Source organism: Neomonachus schauinslandi, chromosome X (genome assembly GCF_002201575.2).
Source record: "Neomonachus schauinslandi chromosome X, ASM220157v2, whole genome shotgun sequence".
NCBI lineage: Eukaryota > Metazoa > Chordata > Mammalia > Carnivora > Phocidae > Neomonachus > Neomonachus schauinslandi.
The window spans coordinates 50,516,410-50,538,868 of record NC_058419.1 but is presented as its reverse complement, the minus strand read 5'-3'; the positions used below and the strand labels follow the sequence as shown (position 1 = coordinate 50,538,868).

The 22,459-nt window shown below is 36.9% G+C and overlaps 1 protein-coding gene and 1 non-coding gene across 2 annotated transcripts in view; one reads left to right on the top strand and one right to left on the bottom strand.

Annotated features, from left to right (window-relative positions):
• Positions 1-22,459, top strand: part of DIAPH2 (diaphanous related formin 2) — a 979,600-nt gene that overhangs the window by 816,164 nt on the left and 140,977 nt on the right. The window lies entirely within an intron of this gene.
• LOC123323455 lies at positions 10,329-10,435 on the bottom strand. The gene has a single exon (XR_006539400.1). It is a non-coding gene; the product is annotated as a U6 spliceosomal RNA (small nuclear RNA).

Below are 22,459 nucleotides of genomic sequence, written 5' to 3'. Positions count from 1 at the left end.
CAGATAGGGGCAAGAAACAATGATAAAAAAAAAAGAAGGAAAAAAAGCAAACTCTAAGTATTAGGGAAAGTATCTTTACAACAAAACCCAAAAACCCACATTTTCCTAGGCCTCTCTACCTCACGTAAATAACAAAACCCAAATTTTCCTAGTTCTTCTTTCCACATACACATTCAGGACCTCAAATGCCTATAAGGGATCTTTGAAGCATTTCTGGAAGTTCTCAGGGGGCATTTCACAAACAAAGTCACCCACCACTGTTCTTCTACCTCCACCCGTGATACCATACATTTCCATGTCTGCTCTTTGCTATAGCAGTGGGCACTCTCATGCCTTCATGATGCCAGAGTTTGACAGTGGTCAGTGGCAAAGTGGGGGGAAACACCTCCCTCTTCTTTTGTGGCACTTCACCAGTGTACCAAGCAACACTACTTATGCCTGAAAGTCTTACATTTTTAGAGAAACAGCTTTCAGTTTTAAGTTACAGTGCTCTTGATCTCTATAGGATTTGGTCCCATATAGCAAGGTCCAAAGACAAGCCCATGACAGATCCCATGTATAGCACTCAGTATCATCCTCATCTTTTTTTTTTTTTTAAGATTTTATTTATTTATTTGACAGAGGGAGACACAGCGAGAGAGGGAACACAAGCAGGGGGAGTGGGAGAGGGAGAAGCAGGCCTCCCGCTGAGCAGGGAGCCCGATGTGGGGCTCGATCCCAGGACCCTGGGATCATGACCTGAGCCGAAGGCAGATGCTTAACGACTGAGCCACCCAGGCGCCCCAGTATCATCCTCAACTTTTGATGACCAAGTTCTGTTGGAGTTTTGTGTTTGTTTGTTTGTTACTATTACTAGGTCAAGCTGGTCATTCATCCAAGCTGCTTACTTCCTTCTCCCTTAGGATGAGTTCTTTCCCATGAGGTTCCCTAGTCTTCTGTTTTGTAAGTGTTAGATTCTTGGACTAGCCAACTAAACCCCATTCAGTCTGTAGAAGAGTTACTATATTATAATGTGCATTTGAAATCTAGTAAAATATGACATAATGCAGGCAAATAAACAGAAACGTGGCATTCACCCAAATGACATTTATTGATCAAATCCTAGGGGCCAGGCAACAGTGCTAGGGCCCTGGAGTGTAAAAATGGATAAAGCATGGGTGCTAGCTTCAAGTATTCACAGCTTCGTGGGGAAGGCAGATATATACACAATATAAATGCTGTGATATACCTGTGTAGAAAATGCTGAAAGAGCAACTAGCTGCCTAGAGAATTTAAGAAATTTTTCATAATGAAAGTGGCATTTGAGTTGTGTTTTGAGTTGTGTGTTTTTTTTTTTTTTTTTTTTTAAAGATTTTATTTATTTATTCATGAGAGACAGAGAGAGAGAGAGGCAGAGGGAGAAGCAGGCTCCCAAGGAGCAGGGAGCCCGATGCGGGACTCAATCCCAGGACCCTGGGATCACGACCTGAGCCGAAGGCAGACGCTTAACCATCTGAGCCACCCAGGCGCCCTTGAGTTGTGTTTTGATGAATAGTAGTTTACTTAGAAGGGAACAGGAGAAATAAGCATTTCAAATAAAGGAAATGGTAAATACATGCAATGGAAATAGGGAAGGGGAACAGTGGCAATAATGCAAAGTTTGTTGCAACAAAGAGCCAGCAGAGGTTTTTAAGTAGAAGATTACATAACTACACACAAACACACACACACACACAAAAGCAAGAGGGGTTGAGGCTGGAAATAACAGATTTGGGGGGCATCTGCACATACAGGGTTATAGAAACCTTGGGATCACCTAGGAGGAATATGTCCAGTGAGAGGTAAATAGGCTGAGAATAGGGAATTACATTATTTAAGAGGCAAATAGAGGAATCAGCAAAGGACACTGAGAGAAAAAATGGTTAGAAAGGGAAGAAGAGAAGCAACAAAAAGTGACATCTAGAAGACTGAAGGCAGGGAGAATTTCAGAATGGAGAAAGTCAGCAGGGTCATATTCTGCAGGAAGTTAAATAAAATGATGGCTGAAAAAAGACCAGTGGGTTTGTCAACTAGCAGGTGACAGTTGACCTTTTTCCAAGCAGTTTCAGTAGAACAGTGAAGGTCAAGAACAAGGTCCTAATGGATTAAAAAATGAATATCTTGTGTACCTTAAATGCTGGGGCTTGAAGGAAACAAAAGAGTGAAAAGATAAATCGTGTCTCTTCTAGAGATTCTGACAGGAAACTCTAGACACTTACAAGGGTCTTGAATGGAGTTGCCAATCATAAGTTAATATGTCTAGTTTCACTTACAAATATGTGGCCTTTCTCTCTCTTAATTCAATTGTATTTATTGAGCATATACTATGTGATATAGTTAAAATACTTCAGCATGCCTAGTGCTTTACAAAGTTAACAAAGCACTTTCTCATTTATTCTGTGATAGGTGATTCATAGTCATCTAATGCAGAGAGAATAGTCTCATAAGTTAAAATGACAGACATTTGTGGCCTCATACAGAGAGAGAATAGATTGGGTGTTGAAGAAAGATATTCTTGAGTTAACTGGGTAGAAGCTTGGGGAGACATGAGGAGGGAGACAAAAAGGATGAGATCTTCAAAGAAAATCTTTGTCAGCTTTAGAGTTAACTGGTTTGCAAGTGGTGAAAGTCAGGAGTGGGTGGGCCATAGTTTATGTGTGATTTTCTTGAGATGAGGAAAGGAGGTGGTGAGGAAGTAGCAAATCAAATAATCCTTAGGCAAGCCACTGAGTGTTCTCAGTAGTGTTAGCGTGGTTACCTCTTGGCAATAACTACAGGGTAAATACTAGGAATCTTGGAGAACTGGTCAACCTTCAGGTCACAGCTAAAAATACAATGGGTAAGATAATCTGGGGAAAATAAATAGAGAAGTGAGCAAAAGAGAGAACCCTGGAGAAAACAAACATTTGTGGCACTGTTTCTCAGCCCTGGCTACACAATAGACTCACTTTGAGAGACTTCTAAGAAATAGCTATGTCCAGTTCCTCTCTGAACCAATGAAATCCAAATCTGTGGAGTCAGAGCCTGGGCGATAGTATGTTTTAAAAGTTCCTCAAAAAGTTGAAAATAGAGCTATCATACAACCCAGCAATTGCACTACTGGGTATTTACCCCAAAGATACAAATGTAGGGATCCGAAGGGGTATGTGCAGCCCGATGTTTATAGCAGCAATGTCCACAATAGCCAAACTATGGAAAGACCCAAGATGTCCATCGACAGATGAATGGATAAAGAAGATGTGGTATATATATACAATGGAATATTCTGCAGCCATCAAAAGGAATGAAATCTTGCCATTTGCAATGACGTGGATGGAACTGGAGGGTATTATGCTGAGCGAAATAAGTCAATCAGAGGAAGACATGTATCATATGACCTCACTGATACGAGGAATTCTTAATCTCAGGAAACAAACTGAGGGTTGCTGGAGTGGTGGGGGCTGGGAGGGATGGGGTGGCTGGGTGGTAGACATTGGGGAGGGTATGTGCTATGGTGAGCGCTGTGAATTGGGTAAGACTGTTGAATCACAGACCTGTACCTCTGAAACAAATAATACATTATATGTTAAAAAAAAAAAAAGAATAAGATAGCAGAAAGGGAAAAATGAAGGGGCGTAATCGGAGGGGAAGACGAACCATGAGAGACTATGGACTCTGAGAAACAAACTTAGGGTTCTAGAGGGGAGGGGGGAGGGGGATGGGTTAGCCTGGTGATGGGTATTAAAGAAGGCACGTATTGAATGGAGCACTGGGTGTTATATGCAAACAATGAATCATGGAACCTACATCAAAAACTAATGATGGAATGCATGGTGATTAACATAACATAATAAAAAACAAAAAAGTTATTCAGGCGATTTTAATGTGCCACAAAAGTGGAACCACCAATTCATGGGACTAGCTTGGTAGATGGAGCACATGAAATAGAGCATGAAGAGGTTGGTTATGGAGGTGAGAGGAGAAAAAAAAGCTATTGTGGTATTACTTTTCAAAGAGAAAGTGCCAAATAGCATCAGATGTAGCCAAGAGAACCAAGAAAATAAGGATTCGAAAGAATCCATCAGATTTAACTATTAGGAATTCAATGGTGACTTTACAAAACTAGTTTTAGGAGTGTGTTTAGGGGGTTGGAGTGAGAAAGGCATAGAAGCCAGATTGCATTGAGTTCTAAAATACTATTAATTTTTAAGACCATTTAATTTAGTGTCTTCTTTTTTTCATCACTAAATGTGAATTTTATGATGAAACATATACCTATATTAGTTACATAATTTTGGGGTTTTGTTTTCTTTTTATTTGTGGAAATTAAATTTTGCTTTTGGGGCAGACATACATACATACTGTATAAGATGTAGGTTTGCATTAGGGAAGCTGGAAACAGAAGATTACTATGTGGTCTATCTTTGATTATTCTTTGACAACTAGAGAACAAATTGAACACAGACCATTTATGCTCTATTTATATGCAAAATTGTTCTAAGCACTGATGATGTTCTCTATAGATACTTCAATCACTTTTGCTTGTCTTTTCTCCTACACAATATAATCAGCTCTGCTGCACATTTCTTCATTGGTGATCTCTGCAGGCCAGTAGGAGATAAGGTCAATTTCAGTTGATTTTTTAATGAGAATATGAATTTAGCAGGCTTCCTTTATATACTGGAATGTGGGATAAGTTCGGACAAGCAATTATTATGCAGCAATAAATTTTTCTTGGTAGTTTTAATTCCATATCAAAAATTTATGGACATGCTAATGTTAGTAGTTAAGCTCACATAACCACCTGCTTATTTACAAACCCTCAATTCAGGAATAAATGGTAGGGACCCTATATGTCAGGTGCATGAGACCACTCTAATATGAGCAAACATTGTGGATTTGTAACTACATTAACTGACAAGGTATTCATCAGACTGTAATAAGTACCTTAAATTTTCTGAAAAACTGTTTTCAAAATGAAAGGGGGATAGTTGTTTAAATTAACTGTTCTCAAAATGAAAGGGGAAGAGTTGTTTTAAAGATTTTTTTTTATTTTTATTTGAGAGAGAGAGCACATGAGAGGGGGGAGGGTCAGAGGGAGAAGCAGACTCCCTGCGGAGCAGGGAGCCCGATGCGGGACTCGATCCAGGGACTCCAGGATCATGACCTGAGCCGAAGGCAGTCGTTTAATCAACTGAGCCACCCAGGCGCCCATGGGGAATAGTTGTTTTAATTGGTGGTTGTGATTATGGGCTTATTTCTCTCATATGGACTCAGGAGTGTATTACTGTGTATGTTCCTAAACAGGGATAAGAATTTGTAAACTGTCCAGCCAAATTCCATCTGCTGCCCCAGTGGCAAAAGGCAGCTAGATGCACCTGGAAATAAATGTACTCCCTACCCATCTTTTAATTTTGTGAAACCTTTGGACACACCTCTCTTGTGTATTACAACTTCAACCTTACTCCTGGTAATTCTTTTCCTTGTGTCCATTAAAATGAGAAAAGTAGAAGGTGAAGGAAGAAAGGAAAAGGGCTGTGGGTATCTTAAGCTCCATAGTACTCTTTTGAGATTCAAGTTTTTCTATTATTGATTGGTATTCTTTGCATTTGCAAAAACATGAGCTATGAAACCTTGACCCTAATACAGTGTTTCACCTATTCCAGGAAACCTTGTAAGGTTATGCTCAATGTGAACCCTCTTAAAGATATAGATGATACAAAGTGTTAAAATACTACAAGGCTTATAACTGTGTTTCACTATTAAAAGATTATGATTTATTTTTAGCACCTAGCACATAACTCAGTATAGTACATGCTCTTGATAACTGCTTGTTGAATACTTCACAATTATCAAAAAAATTGAATCTAAATTAAATCCTTTTCAATATATTGTACGTGAAGCTATCTCTCAAGTTTGAAATTTAGGAGATGAAAGAAATAGAAATTTCATTCTACATCACTGTAAATGGAATTCCATTAATGCTGAGTTTATTTTATGGGAAAACTCAAATGTCCTATGCGCATTACCTTCACATGACCTTTCTACTAGTAATGTTTAGGCTTGACAAGTAAAGAAAAATTCTGAGTTTATATAAAAAAATATAACTATATGTCATTACTCTTATTCTTACATCCATTGTGCTTGCATTTGACTGCCACCTTTTTGTCATTCTCAACCCAAATAGCTATTTGTTCTACCCCTAATGCTTAAAGGGCAAAATTCCTAAATACTACTAGAGAAAATAGAAGAAAAACAAAGCCTTTTGTTTAAGTTTTACATATCTTCTCATCAGTCTTTGTAAATATGCTCTATAAGACGGGAAGTAGACAGAAGTTAGTGAATCTCTTTAGAACAAGTGTAAGTAATTAATTGCTTTCCCAGCTTTCTCACAGATTTACTCAGGAGAACAGATCTTCAGAAGTTTAAGGTTTTTGTCTAGTATCTGTGAGTATTCTAAGGACTTGAACTGTTTGTTTAAGGGACTTTTAGAATCTAGGATGATATTTTCCCTTTTCACTTGGGAAGGTTTTAGCTTGAGATTTCTTAGGGTTATTGCCTGTTCTATTGTTTGTCTTGCATAGATGGAGCATATAGCAAGCAATACAGTATTCTGTGGGCAATGAAAAGGGTTTTTTTTCTTTTTATTTCATACAGTATTCACAACTCTACAGTGATTTCAGAAAGTCAACGTATGTACCAGACACAAAGAAATGAAAAAACACAAAAACAAGGATATGATTTTCATATTGTTTGGAAGGTTGATAGGACTGTGTATGGATTTCATCTTTATTGAAAGTTATAATGACAGTTATATTTTTAGTAGACTTATCACTATGAATCAAAAGTATGCATGTCTATCTTGTTAATGAACTGATTTTCTTTAAATATTTGGAGCCAACCTATGAAGGGAAGTTTGTATCAGGAGGGATAAGCAATATGACTTTGTGGATAATCTAGTGTTTATTTTAGTCATATTTGTGACATCATTTCAGTTGTCTGTATCAGTAGTACTTTAAGTGGCAGAGATAATGAAAGATGATTGTTTTGTACATAACTGTGGATTTTATTGTCATCAACAGATAGTTGGAATCAAACATGCTTAAATTAAAAAGAAAAAGTTCTTTTTTAAAGAATTTTTCTAATATGAAGTTTTCATTTTATGGTCGAAAAATTAAATGAACTCTCATGTACTTAGAACATTAAAACAAGTTTAGTTAATAGTCCTAAAAATCCACAACGTGAAGGCACCAAGAGGATGACCATCCTTAGTGACTGGGATAATGGTCCAGTACAGAAAATAAATTTAGAATAAAACAACATAATGAGTTTCTAGGAAATTATTAGAGGATGTTTTCAATGTTGAATTCAGGTAGAATTAGATTAGAAAAGAGAAATGGGAAAAAAAAAATCACATCTTGCCATTTGAATTTTTTTCAGTTGCCACAAACAGTATTGATCACTTTGCATGGTTCATTTAGAACTTCCTGGCAGAGGAAGATGCAAAGCACTGAAAAAGGATTATGGTCAAGTTGAATGCTGTCCACACAGATTCTATGCGTTATAGATTATGCTTCCAGTTTCTTAACTTTTTTCCTACTTACCATGCTTTGTGGTCCTGGGCCCTTTGTATACCACTTTCCTCACTTCCCTTCTGCTGCTTCAGAACTGTGTTTTATCTTTTTCTCTCTCTTACAACATTGTTTCCCACTGCCATTGTCCCAATCTGATATTCCACATATTAGTTGTGGGGAAGAAAAACTGATAGAAAAAAACGAGGAAATATAATTGTGTCAGCATTATTTGAAGTCTGTCTTACTTAAGTCTCAGCATTCTATCCCTTTTAGGAAAACAAACAAGACTGACAATACTTAGTGAATACATTCTTTCTTACTTTATGTAAAATTGTTCAGGTCTTGGTGTCAGGGAGGGGTCAATGAAGGATATCTCAAAGGGACAGAGAAAAGTTCCTAGGTGAACTCTTGGTTCCCAGACTTTTTAGGATTATAGTGTCATCACTGCTGGAATTTATAAGTACTCCTGGTAGTAAGTAAAGCATGAAGCAGATGATGAACCTTTTGTATACTTACAAAAATTATTTCATCAATTAGTATAGACAGTTGTGAAATGACTACATGATTTTTTTTGCTCTCAGAACGTATATACTCTGAAAAAAAAAACATTAAAGGGAAAAATACCTTTTCATAAAAGTTCCTCAGACCACAATGGGCAGTTGATTATAGCTTGACAGGTATAAACGTATTCAATGAAAAGGAAAAAGTTTGGGATTTCGATAAGTAAGGTAGTTTAGTAGGTTTAGTACTTAAAAAAAATTTTCTCTCCAAATTCATTCAAATAATGTATTAGATTTTACTCTAATAGGTCATAATGAAGTTCTACACTAAGGAGAAATCTTTATAATTAAGGCATGTAAAACAAAATATTTTTTAAAAGCACTTGTCTTATAAACTAACTGATGTGTTATTTTTTCTCTAATCTGTAATGTCTTGAAAACATGCAGCTCTGTTCATTCACCTTTTTTTTTTTTAAACTTGGAGGCTAACTCCAGTAAAAGTGAGACTCTGCAGTGTGTTCACTTATCTGTTTTTCCAAACCAAAGCATGGTCCTTAGAAAGTAGCATCTTTTATCAGTCATGTTTTTTTTTAAGATTTTATTTATTTGAGAGAGCACGAGCACAAGAGAGGAACAGAGGGAGAGGGAGAAGCAGACTCCCCAGAGAGCAGGGAGCTCCTGGGGGTAGCCCCCTTTGTCCCCAATGTGGGGCTTGATCCCAGGACTTTGGAATCATGACCCAAGCCTAAGACAGATGCTTAACTGACTGAGCCACCCAGGAGCCCCTATCAGTCATGATTTTTAATCAAGTCATGTGAAAGCTTTTTTATTATGCATTAGGCATGACTTTTTAAACTACTACTTAACTTCCATTCTTGACCATCAAGTATGTTTTGTTCTCCTAGTTGATTTGGCTATAGAAGTTAAATATGGCAAAGTTTTCTTTTAAAATTGGAGGGGCGCCTGGGTGGCTCAGTCGGTTAAGCGTCTGCCTGCGGCTCAGGTCATGATCCCGGGGTCCTGGGATCAAGACCTGCGTTGGGCTCAGCAGGGAGCCTGCTTCTCCCTCTCCCACTGCCTGCCGCTCCCCCTGCTTGTGCTCTGTGTCTGTCAAATAAAGAAATAAGTAATCTTTCAAAATAAATAAATAAATAAAAATTGGAAAAGAAGCTCAATTTTGAAGTATGGCTTCTTTTGGCTTCTTTCCTGGGTTCTGTAACATGTGGAACATGTCCTGGCATAGTCGAAGGTAAAAAGGGTAGTGGTTGGGTAGAATGCATCACAGAATTTTATTTCCTGTGTGTCCAAACCTGCTTTTGTACCAGTTAGCTATGACCTTTTATTCTAGCCTTAGCGCATGCGATTATTAGAGGGCACCATTTCTGAAATATTTTCTTTCTAATATTAGTTTAAGCAAATTTCCTTGCAGTGCTAATTCTTCTTTCATTTTTTGTTTTCCTCCATGTGCTGCTCCTTTCCATTAAGCTGCTAAATCTTTGGCAGAGGAATTAAACGCAATGTTTCTAGAAGCATGAATAGCTTGTGCCCTTTTCTGAGGGTCCTACTTCAGAAATATTGCAGCTGCAGTGGCATTATGTGCCTTCGTTTCTTCCCATTTATCTCTGCAGGGAAGTTCCTGCTTTAAGGTAGACCCAAGCTCTTTTATTCCTGGGATTTTTCTCCTCTAAATGATATGAATGCTTCAGTCATGTTTTCTAAAGCACATTGTTTCTTTGTTCACTTATTTCACATCGGTTGACTATGCAGCTTGTAGGAATGATGGGGAGTGGGCAAGAGAGTATAAATGAATAACAACAAATCAGTCTTTTCTATTAGGAAAACAATGCAAAGCAAAGCCTGTATGAATACAATCACAGTAATGTGACTTTAGAGATGACACATGGTGCATTTACCTGTGTATGTGATCGAGGGAATATCTCTACAGGCCATAAGATGTCAAAAATGCAGCTAAAATGAAAATAAGCCACTGGTACATTTTTCATGATACTTTGTCATAGGACTACATTGCTTCACCTGAAAAGCTCTGATTTGACTTGAATCTGGGGCAGAGAGTGAAAGGATTTTGCTGTGAGTTGCCTTTTTTAGCCCGCTCCCTCCAATATATTTCTTTTATGTGATTCTACCACTTTGCTTTCCCATCCACTTGTCGTCTTATTTGTTTTCAATCTGAACATCACACTATTTATGAAATGGTCACTGCTTTTGAAGTTCATTCTCCAGAGCTCTAACTTTTATTAAGAAGAAAATAATTTTCACAGATTTGCGTGTCATTCTTGCACAGGGGCCATGCTAATCTTCTCTGTAACATTCCAATTTTAGTATATGTGCTGCCAAAGTGAGCACAATAATTTTCCAAAAAAAAAAAAAACTACAGGTTATTGAACAAATTAGTTAAGTCCCGTTCAAATAATAGAAGAAGGCAAACTTGACTTACTCAACTCTGACATCTAATTTGAATCTTTTGTACCTGCTGTCCTCCTGAAAGCTGCTATTACTTGTTAAATTTGAGTAGGAGAGAACAAAACAGAGATAGTAGAATATTACTTCTTTTCACTAGCTTTAAATTAATTTCAGATTACAGAGAACTACATCTTCATTATTAAAGCGAGAAATTCAATACGTACTCCACAGTGTTCTATTCTTCTAACTCTAATAATGTCAGGATTCTGCATCAGACGGACAAGGGAACTAATATTTTCTTATGGTATAAATCTTTTTCTTTCTAAGCCAACAAAGTTAAAAATTCTGTTTTCTCATGTTTATGACTCTTCTTTGGCTAATTGAAATAGAATTCATGTGAATAATTTATATTACTGACTATCTGCCACTTAAACATTCATGGAAGGAAAAATAAAGTTTTAAAATAAAAAGAAGTAAGCCTGCTTTGAAAAGATTATATATCATTAACAGTTTTTGTCATTTATATTTTCCTAAATAAGCTAATTTTGAAACATATAAATGCATTAAGTTGGAAATGAATCTTACTTATGCTAGCATTGGTTATGCTTCATGATTAGCACTGGTGCAAGCTGGTAATTTAAAAACCTCAAATTTTTACTGCTATTTGTACCCAGCTGTGTAAGCTGTACAAATGATAAAATAGTCATCAAATATATTTATAATATAATAGCTGTTGTGCTTTAAATATCTTTTATGCTTTGACATTAACTGTCTCTCTCACCTTGGTATCTACTTTTCAAAAATCTATTACCCATTCCTGATACTGTTTAACTGGGGTTATTTGTCCTTTGACAGTACTGCGTACTGTTGACAGTATCTTTTAATTTGCTTAATTTCCTGACATTTTCTATGTTAACTTTTTGACTTTGGGATTTTTAAATGCCAGATTTGTGCTTAAGATAGAAAACCTCTACTAATAAGATTTAGTCATATCACCTAAGTACTACACAGTTATCCCAGATGTAATAGGGAGAGATAAAGAAAGGATCACAGATAATAAATTTGCCCTGCTTTCTCCACAAAGTTGTTACTGCAAGCTTTAAGTCTCAGCTTTTATTGATAATATAAATATGGGTTATGTAAGGAAAGCTTATACCTATTTATAATAGCATTCAAATCTGCTTTTAGTAATTGCTTTAGGCCAAACCACTCCATAAACAGTCCCAAGGCAATTTGAAAATAGGTATTTGTTACATAATCTTTTTTATTGCATATGCATTTTATTTTATGATTTTTGTAATTAAAGTAATAAAACTTGGTAGTATTTCCTGGTTAACTAGCAGGTAAACAACTTTACACAAAATAAATGTATTTTATCTTGTGAAACAACTGATGGTCATTCAAAAGGAAGATTGTTAGGAACGGGTAGGAGAAGGTAGTATTTTCAGTTGGTGACCAGGCTTTTAACAAAACAATTCCTACTATAATCCTAGAGAATTTCATCTGACTAAATCCCCACTCAAATGACAAGCATAGAGTGAGGGCTATAGTCAGAGGAACAAAGGATGGGAGGACCTATATCTGAATGAGTCCCCCCATGGTGCTCTTTAGAGGGACCCATTATGACCTCCATTAGCACCTCTCACCATTGCTTGTGAAAATACTTGGCATTGAATGATGCTGTATGTCTTACATTGTACTTGCAAAAATTGCTTACGCAATTTCAGTTGGCTATGGTATTTATCATGTTCTGTCCTCAGCATTATGTAGCATGGTTAAGCCTATAAAGCAGCTGCTTTTTGTGTGTGTGTGGATCAAGTGATTGTTATGTATTGTGCAAATATCAGTTCAAGTTTCTTGAGTGCTGAGGCATCTAGATGAAGGATAGTAAACCTTAGGCTTAAAAAAACAGACTTTTGTGCTATTCTTCAAGTTCAACATTGCATGCATATATATATGTGTGTGTGTGTGTATATGTATGTGTGTGTATATATATGTGTGTATATATATATATACACACATATATATATATACACATCAATCCATCCATTGGTGAGCACAAATAAATCTGTCTTCAATGTTAATAGAAGTTGCATGTGGGTATCAAGAGGTAAAAATCTTCTAAGATATTATAAAATCATGTTATATAGCGCAGTTTTTACAATGGTTCAAATATAGGGGGGCATTTGTATGTACCACAGATTAGTATATATACAATTTTTAACCTACAATACCTTTAAAAATGGCTTTAGAACTGTAAACTTGGTTGGTTTCTTTTAAAGTATGTAGAGGTCTGGAGGATGAATATTAATTATAAAAACCTCTGAAAATTAGACTTGGTAAAATGAGCTGTGTTATATGAAACAGCTCCTGCTTTCATTGATCTGCTCTATTGTTTTTTAAATTTCTATATCATTTATTTCTGCTCTACTCATTATTTCCTTCCTTCTGCTGTCTTTAGGCTTCATTTGTTCTTTTTCTAGCTCCTTTAGGTGTAAGGTTAGGTTGTTTATTTGAGATTTTTCTTGCTTCTCAAGGTAGGCCTGTATTGCTATATACTTCCCTCTTAGGACCACTTTTGTTGCTTCCAAAACATTTTGGATTATTGTGTTTTCAATTTCATTTGTTTCCATGCATCGTTTTATTTTTCTGTGATTTCCTGGTTGACCTATTCATTGTTTAGTAGCCTGCTGTTTAACTTCTATATATTTGTGGTCTTTCCAAATATTTTCTTGTGGTTGACTTCTGGTTTCATAGCATTGTGGTCAGAAAAGGTGCATGGTATAATTTCAATCTTTGTATTTGTCGAGGGCTGTTTTATGACCTAATATGTGATCTCTTCTGGATAATGTCCCATGTGCACTTGAAAAACCTGTATATTCTGCTGTTTTAGGATGGACTGTTCTGAAAGTATCTGTTAATTCTGTCTGGTCAAGTGTGTCATTCAAAGCTATTGTTTCCTTGTTTCTTTCCTTTTTTTAAGGTTTATTTATTCATTTGAGAGAAATAGAGAGCAAGTGGGGGGAGGGTCAGAGGAAGAGAGAATCTTTTTTATTGTTATGTTAATCACCTTACATTACATCATTAGTTTTTGATGTAGTGTTCCATGATTCATTGTTTGTGCATAACACCCAGTACTCCATGCAGAACGTGCCCTCTTTAATACCCATCACCAGGCTAACCCATCCTCCCACCCCCCTCCCCTCTAGAACCCTCAGTTTGTTTTTCAGAGTCCATCGTCTCTCATGGTTTGTCTCCCCCTCCGATTTCCGCCCCCTTCATTCTTCCCCTCCTGCTATCTTCTTCTTTTTTTTTTTTTCTTAACATATAATGTATTATTTGTTTCAGAGGTACAGATCTGAGATTCAACAGTCTTGCAAAATTCACAGCGCTCACCAGAGCACATACCCTCCCCAGTGTCTATCACCCAGCCACCCCATCCCTCCCACCCCAACCCCCACTCCAGCAACCCTCAGTTTGTTTCCTGAGATTAAGAATTCCTCATATCAGTGAGGTTATATGATACATGTCTTTCTCTGATTGACTTATTTCGCTCAGCATAACATCCTCCAGTTCCATCCACGTCGTTGCAAATGGCAAGATCTCATTCCTTTTGATGGCTGCATAATATTCCATTGTATGTATATACCACATCTTCTATATCCATTCATCTGTCGATGGACATCTTGGCAGGAAGAGAGAATCTTAATCCACTTATCACAGAGCATGACACAGGGCTTGATCTCACAACCCTGAGATCACAACCTGAGCTGAAACCAAGGTCAGATGCTTAACTCACTGCACCACCCAGGTGCCCCATCCTTGTTTATTTTCTATTCAGATGATCTGTCCATTGATATAAGTGGGATGTTAAAGTCCCCTACTATTCTATTATTATCAATGAGTTCCTTTATGTTTGTTATTGTTTTATATATTTGGGTGCTCCCAGGTTGGGTGCATAAAGAGTTATAATTGTTAGATCTTCTTGTTGGATTGTCCCCTTTATTATGATATAGAGCCCTTCTTCATCTCTTTTTACAGTCTTTGTTTTCAAGTCTAGTCTCTCTGATGTAAGTATTGCTATTTCAGCTTTCTTTTGACATCCATTTGTGTGATAAATATTTCTCCATCCCCTCATTTTCTTTTTTTTTTTTTAAAGATTTTATTTATTTATTTGAGACAGAGAGAATGAGAGAGAGAGAGAGCACATGAGAGGGGGGAGGGTCAGAGGGAGAAGCGGGCTCCCTGCAGAGCAGGGAGCCCAATGCAGGACTCGATCCAGGGACTCCAGGATCATGACCTGAGCCGAAGGCAGTCGCTCAACCAACTGAGCTACCCAGGTGCCGCATCCCCTCATTTTCAATCTGCAGGTGTCTTTAGGTCTAAAAAGAGTCTCTTGTAGGCAGCATAGAGATGGGTCTTTTTTTTCCCATTCTGACAGCCTATGCCTTTTGATTGAAATGTTTAGTCACTTACATTCAGAGTAATTATTGGTAGATAGGTACTTATTGCCATTTTATTACTTGTTTTGTCATTGTTTCTGGAGATTTTCTCTGATCCTTTCTTGTCTTTGTCACTTTTGGTCTCTCCTTTGCACCCAAGGAGTCGCCTTTAATATTTCTTAGAGGGCTGGTTTAGTGGTCACGAACTCCTTTTGTTTTTGTTTGTCTGGGAGACTCTTTATCTCTCCTTCCATTCTAAATGACAGCCTTGCTGGATAGAGTATTGTTGGCCGCAGAATTTTCCCATTCAGCACTTTGAATAAATCATGCCACTCTCTCTGGCTTGCCAAGTTTCTGTACAGATATCTGCAGCTAGCCTAATGGGTCTTCTCTTATAAGTTAGGGACTTCTTTTGTCTTTCTCATTTTAAGATTTTTTCTTTATCACTATATTTTGCAAATTTAATTACAATATATCTTGGTGTTGGCCTGTTTTTGTTGGTTTTGATGGGAGTTCTCTATGCCTCCTGGATCTAGATATCTGTTTCCTTCCCCAGATTAGGCAAGTTTTCAGTTATTACTTCCTCAAATAAGTTTTCTACCCCTTTCTCTCTCTTATTCTGGGACTCCTGTAATACAAATGTTTTTCTTGTTTTTCTTTTTTTTTGGTTGTTGTTTTTTTTTCTTTTTTTTTTTACATTTGGTGGAGTCACTGAGTTCCCTAAGTCTGTCCTCATGTTGCATAATTCTTCTTTCTCTCTTTTGTTCAGCTTCGTAATTTCCATTATTCTCTCTTCAAGGTCACTAATTCATTCCTTTGCTTCTTCCAGCCTGTTATTCATTACATCAAACCTGTTTCCTATCTTGTTTATTGCATTCCTCATCTCTGATTGATTTTTTTTTATTTCTTTTATCTCTGTGGTAAGGGTCTCACTGATGTCTTCTCTTCTTTTCTCAAGCCCAGTGAGTATCCTTATGATTGTTGCTTTAAATTTTCCATCAGGCATGTTACTTACATCTGTTTCACTTAGATCTCTGGCTGTGGGCTTATCTTCTTTCATCTGGGATAAATTCCTCCATCTTGGCATTTTATGTAAGTCTCTGCCTTCTTTTTGTTAGAAAAGCCAGTTATGTCTGTATTCCTTCTTCCATGTGGCCTCTTCTCTCCCTTTAGTTGTGGAGTTTGTTTTGTCAGTCTTCAGGTTGATTTCTGGGATATTTAGCATGATTTGATAGTTATCTAGTTGTGTTCATGGGACGAGACAAGCCTAGGATCCTCCTACTCTATTGTCATCCTGGTTTTCTAGGTTTTTATTCACCCCCAATAAATATGAAACAACACAATAATATTGAGGTGGTGAGACCCACTCCCAGCAATAGTGATCGCTAATATGCTGATTCCAGTGGAGGAGATGAACTAATCATCAAAGCGGATAACATCTTACAAAGAATTAACATAGGATTCAAAACTAATTACAATTGGTCTCAGCTAAATAAAAGATATGTATGTAGTTGTTGAAAAAGTCAGAATGAAATGCATCAAAATATTAAGTCCTTGTAGCTATATCACAGTACTATGGGTGCTATTTACTTACTTCCAACTTTTCATAATACTCTTTCATGACCATGTGCCGATTATATCATCAGAATAAATAAATAGTATTTAAAACATTTTTTAAGATGAAAAGGAACTTTAAACAAAGAGTAGTTCTGCTATATTTAAAGAAAAAATAGACACACCTCAAATATGCCCTGAGGACCTTGGTGGATTTAGAGAACAGCACAATATTTGATGTTAGTCATAATTATGTGAATCAGCAACAATGTATTTTCTGTAGATTTTCTTTTTGTATGTGCAGCAAAATGTATATTTGTGAAACATTTCTATACAAATGACTAAGATAAAAAACGACTAAGATAAAAAGTTTTGGTATTTAAAATTTATAAATCCTCAACTATCCGGATCAACTCATTCTCTGAGGTTTCTGGATAGTGGAAATCTTATTTTAGGTTTTTCTATTTTAAAATGAAATTGCTCTATAGCTATGTGTCCTATTAAATTGTGCAATATTATTATTATCTAAGCTTCCTCTCCTAAGTGTCCATAGCTATTTATTGAGGCATTATTCTCAAATGCCCATGGAAACAAATGTTTAAGTGATTGTCTTTATTCTTCTGTAAATGGCCCAGTTAGATGTTAAAATATATCTTATTTTCCTCAAATGTGAGGTTTTTTTTGTTTGATATTGCCTTTGTTGATTGACCCTTGCTTTTTTGGACTTGCACAAAGTAAGAGAAGAAATATTTACATATTTCCCAACTGTTGCAGATTATTAAAATCAAATCATAAATTATTCAAGCTATTTTGAAAGCTTCCTGAGAAAAAGTATATAACATAGGCAATACAGTATTTAGAATCATATCTCCCTTCTAGTTGTATTACAGTTGAAGCACAGTTGCTACTCAATCCTCTCCTCTTAAAGATAAAACACACAATAACAACAAAACAAAATAAATGCCAGAAGTGAATTCATTTCCTTGTCAAGAATCTAAAGTATTCTATATTCATCTGTTATGTATAAAGTATGCTTGTAGCATTATTTGAGTCTTCATTACTGTTTAGCAATCTCATCTGTTGTTCACCAAATCACATGCCTTGGTAGTTGTTCCAGATTTATTCTATTCTCTCTAATCCCTCAAACTAAAACTTACACCCTACAGGCTCAGTAAATTACCTTATGTTCCAGGTTCCTTCATGTTCTTTCAGTACCCCTTCCTGAGGCCCACGTTATACTCCTCATCTCACTCCTCTTATACCCTTCAGAATCATGAGTTATCCTCTGTTTCTTTTCTTCTTAACATCTTGCTTTAAATTGATTTCTTTTTCCTACAGAAATGCTGAGGTCTTTCTTGTACTTTAAAAGCAAAGTTCAGTGATAAATAAACCAAGTAATAAATAAATGAAAATATATCTCCAAGCTACTGTCTTATGTCTAGCTGGGGAGAAATGACATGGCCACACCAAAGAAGAGATATGTATATATCTATGTGTATATACAATATATGAATTTGCATGCAATGACACCCATAGATGAACCTTATATGGTTATTGAGAACTTGCCTCTCCTGAGTGGTTGGTTTAATTGCAATTGCTTCATTTTTTGTTTGTTTGTTTGTTTAATCTGTTGTGAGGCCTTGATGGTTAGTCAGTCTTTTTTTCCCCTTATTCTTTATTGTGAAATTTTCAAATATATACAAAATAGAATAATATAATTAACCCAGACTCTAGCTTCAACAGTGACCAATTCCTGGTCAGTCTTGTTCTAGCTATACTCCCACCCTTGGATATTTTCAAGTTAATCCTAGACATACATTATGTTTTTTTCATCTGTAAATAATTCTGTATGTATTCATAAAATAAGGATTATTTCTAACATAACCAAATAATACTATCATATCTCATAAAAAATGATTCCTTACTAACAAATATCCAGGGTTCACATTTAATGGTCTGATGTGCCCCTACCCGCCTCCCAGCCCCAGTTTGAATCAGGAACTGAATAAGATCTATTTATTATTGTTGTTCTCTTAAGTCTCTATTTTAAACTATGATATCTGTCTTGTATTCGTTATCAATTGCTACATAAAAAATTACCCTCAAAACTTATTGGCTTAAAATTACAAATATTAATTACCTTCAGGTTTCTGTGTCAGGAATTTGAGAGCAGCTCAGCTGAATGATTCTGTCTCATTGTCTCTCTTCAAGGAGTGGTCAGGAAGTTGTCCAGGGCTGCATCTGTGGTCTTGAATCTGCTTTCCAGTTCACTTCTCCACCATATGAGCCTCTCTGGAGGGTTTTTTGAGTCTCTTACAATATGGCCGCTGGCTTCCCCAAGAGCGAGTGATCTAAGAGAGACAAAGAGCAAAGAGGAAGCCACAGTTCTTTCTGTGTACTAGCCTTGGAAATGACATAACAACACATCTGTCATATTCTATTGGTCACACAGACCAACCCAGAAACAGTGTAGAAGAAAACTACACCAGAGCATGAATACCAAGGGTTGGGGATAATTGAAGTGGTCATCTTGGAGGCTAGCTACTATACCTCTTCATCTTTTTTTTTTTTAATTATAATTTTCCATTGTTATTGTTGAAGCAACCAGGCCATTTGTCTGATAGAGTTTATATTTTTATTATTGTATCCCAGTGGTATCATTTACATATATCTTTACCTATCCCCCACCCCATATATTTTCTATAAACTTAGATATAGAAACTAGATCAGAGGGGCACCTGGGTGGCTCAGTAGTTAAGCATCTGCCTTCGGCTCAGGTCATGATCCCAGGGTCCTGGGATCGAGCCCTGCATCGGGCTCCCTGCTTGGCGGGAAGCCTGCTTCTCCCTCTCCCACTCCCCCTGCTTGTGTTCCCTCTCTCACTGTCTCTCTCTCTGTCAAATAAATAAATAAACTCTTTAAAAAAAATAATAAAATAAAAAAATAAAAAAAAGAAACTAGATCAGATTTGGGTTCCATATTTTTTTTTTTTTAAGATTTTATTTATTTATCTGAGAGAGAGAATGGGTGACAGAGAGCATGAGAGGGGAAGGGTCAGAGGGAGAAGCAGACCCCCCGCTGAGCAGGGAGCCCAATGTGGGACTCGATCCCGGGACTCCAGAATCATGACCTGAGCCGAAGGCAGTTGCTTAACCAACTGAGCCACCCAGGCGCCCTGGGTTCCATATTTTTAAGCAAGACATCCTTATTGTTGTTGGTATGTTGTTTTATAATGGAGCACATGATGGCTAGTTGACTCTTAGTGTATCAGCAGCCACTGATGATCATTACCTAGATCCATTAATCCAAGAGAATGATATCCTATCATTCCCTCTTTTTAAAAAATTATTTGTAATACCTCTTTGAAAAGAAATGTCCCCTCAGCAGCTATTTGGTTACATTCAGGTATATTTCAGACGGAAAAGACAGAGTGAATGCTTGATTCTTTCTCTTTGTTTATCAGTTTTCAAAATGATTTGTTGGTTCCCTAGCAATCCCCCAAAGGTAACAAGTGAGACCTAGGAACCACCACAGATATGCTAAAGCAGACTATCTGGGGATGGGTTCTAGGCATGGGTATTTTGAAAAAGCTACCTAAGTGGTTCTGATTTACTCCTCTGTTAACTTCTACTGGTCTCTGGGCACCTGGGTGGCTCAGTTGGTTAAGCGACTGCCTTCGGCTCAGGTCATGATCCTGGAGTCCCTGGATCGAGTCCCACATTGGGCTCCCTGCTCGGCAGGGAGTCTGCTTCTCCCTCTGACCCTCCCCCCTCTCATGTGCTCTCTCTCTCATTCTCTCTCTCTCAAATAAATAAATAAAATCTTTAAAAAAAAAAAAAAAAAAACTTCTACTGGTCTCCATTCCCAGAGTCTGACTTAGTAGGTTTGGGATTGGGCCCATGATTCTGGTTTTGTTTTTGTTGTTATTTTTATAAACTCCAGAAAGTTTTCTTGAGTTGACAAGTTTGGGGAACATACACTAGACTATACTTTTTCATACTTACTGTGGCTATATGCATCTGTGCTATTCTCCCATGACGTGGGTGTTACAAGTTTGTCCTCCTACAACAAACTATTACACTGAGAGCCTGCCTAGCACACACTCTGGAGTTAAACTGGTTGGGTCCAAATCTTGGTCTGCCACTTACTAACTTTGTGACCTTGGGGAAGTTAATCACCTCTCTGTCTCTGTTTTCATATATGTAACATGGAAATAATAGTAGGATTCACCTCATGGTTGTTTTGGGGACTAAATTTAACTAATGTTAACTACACTGGTAAAGTACTAGAACAGTGTTTGGTAAGGGTTTTTTGAACACATAGTAAAGTTTATCTCCCTCTAGGAGAGTTATCCCTGAATATTTGGTTAATAAAAGCTAGGCTTGGTTGTTATTATTATCATCATTATTATCATTATATTAACTGGCATTTATTTATTTTTTTGCCACCTTGTTTTGGTTATTTAACAAAGTATTTTGCACATTTTTATATGAGTGCATAGTTATCTTCCTTACTCTTTTGTACTGCTGTCTAGTATTTTTTTAAACTGACATTTAATATACCAGGCATGGTGGATTACATATTTTCTAGTTCACTTAATCTTCATGTCAATCCTTTAAGATTAGCAATATTATTCTTATTTTACATGTAAGAGAACTGAGTCTCATGAGAAGTTGAGTAAGTTGTCCAAAATAATAAGCTAATAAGTGATGGTATAGATATATATAAAAAAAGCAGTGTGATGATTAGGAACACAGATTCTGGAGCTAAGCTGTCTGGGTTAAAATCCTGCCACTACCACTTCTTAGTTGTGTATCTTGGACAAGTTACTTAACCTCTCTCTATTTCAATCTCCTTTTTTGTAAAATGAGCATAATAGAAATACCTACCTTATAGGTTATTCTGAGGATTAAATGAACTAATACTTGCAAAGTGCCTGAAATAGTGCCTAGTACATCATAAGCACTTTGTACTAACTAGTTGTTATTACTGCTATTATTAATCATTACCAACTAATTTTATTAGTTTTGGTTTAAAGAAGGCAACAGTTAAGAGGGAGAGATTGAAGGTGTTCATAGAAAGGGAAGAAACACAGGAGCATTAACTTTCAGGGGTGGAGAAAAAGGAGCGGTGTTTCTACCAAAGAGAAAGACAGGATAGAAAATAATTAATGTCTAGGTGAAAGCAGATGATGAACCTCGGCACACAGACTCATTCTTACAAATTAGAAGGCAAGATCATCTTTTAGGAATGACTAAAGGAAAGTAGAATTGGAAGCCTGTGGAGGCAGGAGTTTGGACACGCTTGAGGAGTAAGCCAGGGAGCACATAAGACATAGGCAAGTTAAGTTTTGTTCGTACTCAGTCGTAGCTTGATTCCCTCCCTGAGGCTAAGGAAAGTAATGTCTGGGGGAGGGGTAGCTCAGCAGCCTAGTGAGGCCAACAAGTCTGGACATGGTTTAGTAGGATGGTTATGATGGTAAGTAGAAGTGAAGGTGCCTTGAGCAGGGAATCAGGAAACGTGGAATCATTTTCCAACCCTGCTATCACCTATGAGGTAGGTCACCTGACCTCTGGATCTGTTAATTCCCTTATGAAATGAGAGAGCTACATCAGTTTATCTCTAACGTTCCTTCTAACTCCAGAATTTGTGACCCTAAGGGGCTGATTCTAGAGTCTAGCTGTAGGAGAAAGGAGTCCATTGAAATGCCAAAAGTAGGAAAGTGATGGGAAGGCTCAGGGAGGTTGGGATGCAGGTTCAATAAAAGTGAAGGTAGAGGTGACTCATGCTAGTCAGGCTCAATCTCAGTCTTTTCCATCTTTAAAATTTGTATCTGTGTTCAAAAAAAAATTTAAAACTAGTTTGCCATTTTTTGTAGCAGATATTGTGGATATTGTGAATTTAATAGGCTATGTTTGACACACACAAAAGTAAATATTATTTATTTTAGTTTTCATATCTAAAATGTTCA